At 32.6% G+C, this 6,046-nt stretch overlaps 1 pseudogene; it reads left to right on the plus strand.

Annotated features, from left to right (window-relative positions):
* Positions 1 to 5,809, plus strand: part of LOC110032936 — a 36,673-nt pseudogene extending 30,864 nt beyond the window's left edge.
* Positions 5,810 to 6,046: the final 237 nt, after the last annotated feature.

Here is a 6,046-nt window from a genome sequence, read left to right on the forward strand (position 1 = left end):
TTATTATTATTATTATTATTATTTGTTCCGTTAAAATTTTCAGTTATTACAATTTTCCCTTCTTATAAAATATTATCCTTGAAATTTGGAAATACTTAGTACATAAATAAACATACATCAAATAAAAATTTGTGGATATCTTTCCTGCATCTCAAAGACCTCCCAAGTAGTATCCTCCTTCGATATGTGCTTCCATAAAATCTTCACAAATGGGATCTATCTATTCTGTAACTTCTTCACATCATACTCTAGAATCCTTTTAGGCTCCTAAATTTAAGTCAAATCAACCTAAATATCAATTGAATCTACTGTCAACCTACTAGTTTTATCCACAATATAGTTTCTAAGTGAAAAAATATGAAAAACATTATAAACTCCTATGTTTGAGCTAGTTAAGCCAATCTGTAAGCTACCTTATCAATCCTCTCAATAATCTTAAATGTACCAAAAAATTTGGGGCTCAATCTTCCTATTTTTCCAAATCTTTGCACATCCTTCAATGGACTGACATTGATAAAAACTAACTCTTTAACTTCAAACAACAGGTCTATTCTTGGCATCGTAATATTTCATCTGTCTATATTAGCCATCCTTCAAATGTGTCTAATCAGTCTAGCCTTCTCAGTAGCTTCATCAACCAAATCGGCTTCAACACTTTTACTTTCACCTATTATAGCCCAACATAAAGGTGTTCTACACTTCCTTTCATAAAAAATTTCATATGGTTTCATCCTAATGCTAGCTTGGTAACTATTATTATAAGCAAATTCTACTAATAGGATATGTGATTCCCATCCTCCATCAAAATCAAGGAGACATAACTTTAGTAGATCCTCCAAAGTTTGGCTAGTTCTTTCTGATTGATAGTTTGTCTAGAGGTGAAAGGCTATGCTTAAAGTCCATTGAGTGCCCAAAGCTCTCAAACCTTCTACCACAATTTGTAAGTAAACTTGTCATCTCTATCAGAGACAACAGACTTTAGCACTCCTTGCAACCTCAGCTTGCAACCTCGTAATTTGACGCACACTACCGAAACTATCTATTTAATTGGAAAGAAATGGGAATACTTAGTAAATCTATTGATGATTACCCATATAGTAAACCTAATTAAAAAATCCATTACAATCTTCTCCCATTTCCATAATGAAATAGATAAATATTGTAATTGGCTTCCAGGACACTGATGTTCTACCTTTACTAGCTGATATGAAGGATACTTATTCACAAAGTCTGCCACACTTCTCCTTAATCTTGGCCATCAAAAGATTACTTTGAGGTCTTGGTACATTTTATTACTCTCTATATGACAGTATAGTCAGATAAAGATGCTTCCTTCAGAATCTCTCGTCTCAAATCATAACATCTAAAACATAAAACCTGCCTTTATACCTCAATAAACCATCCAGATCTAACACATACTTCTACAAACTGCATGGACTAATTAGTTCCAAGTTTTTTGAACACTGCTATCTCTGCCTAAAAAATCTTCAATTTAGCCTTTCAAAGTTGACTGCACTACCAATTAATTTAATTGAATTTTACTTTCATCACCATAATTAATTATTGATAGCTTCAACTTCTCTAGGTCCTTAAATAATTGCTTCTACTGAGTAAATAAATATTTCAAATTACTAGAAGCCTTCCTACTCAATTCATCAGTAATCATATTTGCCTTCCATAGATGTTACTGAATATCCAAATCATAATCTTTAATAAACTTCAACCATATCCTCTACCTCATGTTTAGTTCTTTCTAAGTGAAAATTTATTTCAAACATTGGTGGAAACTCCATACAGATAGTACCTCTATATTTTAAGTTCAAAAACAACTACTACAAGCTCCAAAACATGTGTGGGATAGTTCTTTTCATGATTCTTCAGTTGTTATGATGCATATGCAATAATCCTTCCATTCTGTATTAGTACACAACTCCAGCCCCTTCAAGATGCATCGTTAAAAATCTAAAACCCATTAAAATATGAAGGAATAGCCAAAATTGGAGTAGATATTAAGCAAGTCTTTAGCTTCAGAAAAGCCTTTCACAATGATGTAACCATTCAAATTTCATTGTCTTCTGAGTCAATCTTGGTAGTGACATAACAATCTATGAGAACGCCACGGTAAATCTTCTGTAATAACCAACCAAACCTAGAAAAATCCTGACCTCAATCATAGTAGTAGGTGTAGGCCAATATACAGTAACCTTGACCTTATCAGATACATAGAGATACTGACTTCAAAGATAATGTGCCCATGAATAGTCACATTTTAAGCCAAAGTTCACATTTAGAAAATTTGGCATAAATTATATTCTCCTTCAAAACATGTAGCATAATATGTAAATGATATGTATGACTGACTTCATCTCTCAAATACACAAGAATATCATCTATAAAGGCAATCATGAAAATATCTAAAACTGTCTGAAGATCCTGATCATCAGATCAAAACATAATTGGAGCATTAGGTAGTCCAAATGTCATTACCACAAATTCATAACGCTCATTTCTAATCCTGAAAGCCATTTTAATTATGTCTTCTTCTTTAATCCTTAGTTGGTGATAGCGTTAACTTAGACCAATTTTTAAAAATAGTCAATGCACATCTCAAAGCTCCAATCCTTCTTCTTCAAAAATAATACTAGAGCTCCCTAAGTTGAGGTTCTAGGACAGATGAACCACTTACCTATCAATTCTTGGAGTTAACTCTTCAATTTTTGATTCTATTCAACTACCCTTCTGTAATTTGCCTTGGATACAAGCAACCTGGCAAGAGTTCAATAATAAAATCAATCTCTCGCACGGGTGGTATCATTGGTAAATCATCTCAAAAAACTTATAGATATTTTATAACCACTAGAATATCACATAAAGGTTATGGTGCATTAGAGGTATATATTACATGGGCAAGAAAATCTTGATCTTCATGATTCAACAATTTCAAAGCCTTCAAAAAGGTAATTATCATAGATGGCAATCCTCTATCACCATGAAATTTAACTTCAAACTCCCTAAGTGCATTTTTTTTATAGTTTTTCTTTTGTAATCAATAGTGAAATAGTTTATAAACATCCAATTCATGCCTAAAATCACCTCAAACTTTACTAAGGGTAACACAATAAATTACGCCTCAAAATCTTTTTGACTAATCATTAATTTAACCTCACATGAATGATTACCTTATAGAATAGTAACATTTGGCATTCTAACTGATAGTATCGAAAAAATTGAAATAATATTCAATCACATCACTTTAACTACTTCATCAACTATAAAACATGTGATGCTCGTAAATCAAATAATACTCTTATTGACCAACTCTAAGCATATTTGTACCTATCACTAAAACCATTACATTAAACATTTAGAGTCGACTAACTAATATATCTAAATTCTTACTCTATTTTGTTAATGACATGACATGAATTCTATGAGGATTAAATTTACAATGGGTTAAAATGCTTAAAAGTGAAACATACTTGTGTAACATCAGTATAATCCTTAGTTACTAGCATGAAAGTGCATATACTCTTTGGTCATTCTACTAAGTTTGGCTTGTATTTGGCACTGATTATGAGGACTGAGCTACCTCAGTCTAATAAAGCTCCTCTGAGGTTGTGCAGCATTGCCACTAGAATCTCTTGGAGCCCATTGACATAATCTTGGACAATTCCTCACTACATGTCCTGACTGGTGGCAACATAATAAAGTAATAGATCTAGACAGACACTCAAACTTGTGAGGGCTTCCATAATTCTCACATTTCTTGGCTTCAAATTAAGTGCCAAAACTGCTAGATTTGTTCTTTTTAACACCTGTTTTTCTTGACCAGAACGAATTCCTGCCCTAAGAGCCTTAAGGAAACCTTGATCCCTCTAATTTTTTTTTTTATTTCTCTATCTCTGAGTAGCTTTAGATACAACTCAATCCTCATGGCTCTCTCCACCAAAATAGAATAATCATCTATCCTAAGAGGAATCAATGCTTGTCTAATCACATCTCTCAACCCATATTGATGGCACTTTTCTTTTGTATTTGGAATCAACTAGGGTGCATACCTTGATAGCATGGTGAATTATGTTCATACTGCATAATGGATCAATCACCCCATTCCAATCAGATAAATTTATCCTACATTTGTCTCCTTACAGACATTGGTACAAACTAGATTTTAAAGGTGTTCGTGAATTCATCCCACTGAATCATATGGCTAGCTCTAGCCCCATATTTTTCCTTTACCTATCCTCTCCACCATGTCTCCACTTCTCCCTCTAATGCAAATGTGGTTAGAGTAACCCTTCTCTTAGGAGGACAAGATACCTCATCTAAGATCTTATCAAGCCTCAGCAGTTATTTTTCAGAATCTATCAGACCTCTTTCTCCTCTAAGAAATAGAGGTAATCTCACATCCTCAATTAGTTTTAAGTACTTATCCATCCAACCTCTTCTATCAAAACTAACTTGAGTAAGAGTTCCTAATCAATAGATTCACAACAGTCATCATCTCAAGAAATGCATCCGTACTCACTGTAATTTGTGGGGGTGTATAATTTTCTACCATATCATCTCTAACTTTTTCCTCTTACTTTTACATATTTTTAAAGTAACATAAGAAATATTTTTAATTAAACACAATTTCCATTTATTAATATTACTTATGAATTAATTTAATCATCCTAATGACACTTTTTTTATCATGATTCAACATAAACTGGCTCTGATACCAAGCTTGATAGCTTAGAATTAACTAAGTCAGGAATTGTGATCAAATGGTTAAAATAATTAAATAATTATCTATAGATTTATAAAATCTTCCAATATATAAAAAAAAAACCATCAAAATCTACAAAGTGTAATAAAAACATTCAAAAACAGCAACATAAGCTAAAGTCAACATCTCATACCCAAACTAAACAATATATCAAAATTTGAAGAAAAAAATATAAAGAATTTATCATCATAAATACTTAACAGTAGTGATCCTCCAATAAACTGGGTCTTTCCTATCATATATATTAACCTATAACTTTTTTTTTCCGAAAGACCATTAATTTCAGCAGTAAGTTTGACTTAATGAGCAAATATAATCTTACAATGCATTCAATTATTATGACAATGTTATGCATGAAAGACTGATACACCAAAATAATATATTATTTTAAGTATACATTTTATGCTTATTTTTTGTGATATTGCATTTTAACGAAGGGTATTTTCATGTTTTTGTTGTAGGTGTATCAATTTTAGGAATTTGGAGCAAATGTAGCAAAAATAACGAAATTTAGAGCCAAAACAGTAAATTTTGAGATTCTGACGCCTGAAACGCCACTTTACATAGAGCTGGCGCCTAAAGTGCCAGATTTGGCGCTTGAAGCGCCAAAACCCAGAACAGCATAGTCTTAAGCAAAATGGCACCTGAAGTGTCAAAAACATCTCTTGAGGTACCAGAGACAACTTTTTGCGGATTAAGGCAGTTCGAGACAAATTTTGAGCAAAGTTCGAAAGGGACACTTGTTCTAAACACCCCATAGATTGATTCAAAGCATCTAGACACTTTGGAAGGATCTTTTATGAAGGGATATGTCTCTTGGATCAATAGACATGTCTTTTGAATTCAAAAGGGTTGACTTTTGGATAGAATTTTTGGAGGAAATTTTGAATTCTTTTTGGAGGGAGGTAGCCTCTAATAAAAGAGAGGGAAGTCTAGGGCTTGAAAAAAGAGGCGTGTGAGGGATTTTTGAAGAAGGCAAGACCAAGAGAGAGTGAAAGTTAAGGGCTTGAAGATTTTCTTTAAGGATTGTTAGAGGAGAAAGAAGGCGAAAGATTTCTTCTTCATTACTTTTCTAAGAGAGAATTGAGAGTGTTTGTAAAGAGGAAAAGTGTTTGAGCAGAACTTCTAAGGATTTGCTTGGGAAGGATTGTGAGATAAATTGTGTTCTTTTATTTTTTTGTTTTGTAAACTTATTTTTATATATATAATTTGTGTTTTGTCTTATCTTTCTCTTGAATTCTGAGTAGTCTTTTTTATCCTTCTCCCTACAATGAG

This window comes from Phalaenopsis equestris, unplaced genomic scaffold (genome assembly GCF_001263595.1).
Source record: "Phalaenopsis equestris unplaced genomic scaffold, ASM126359v1 Scaffold001062, whole genome shotgun sequence".
Lineage (NCBI taxonomy): Eukaryota > Viridiplantae > Streptophyta > Magnoliopsida > Asparagales > Orchidaceae > Phalaenopsis > Phalaenopsis equestris.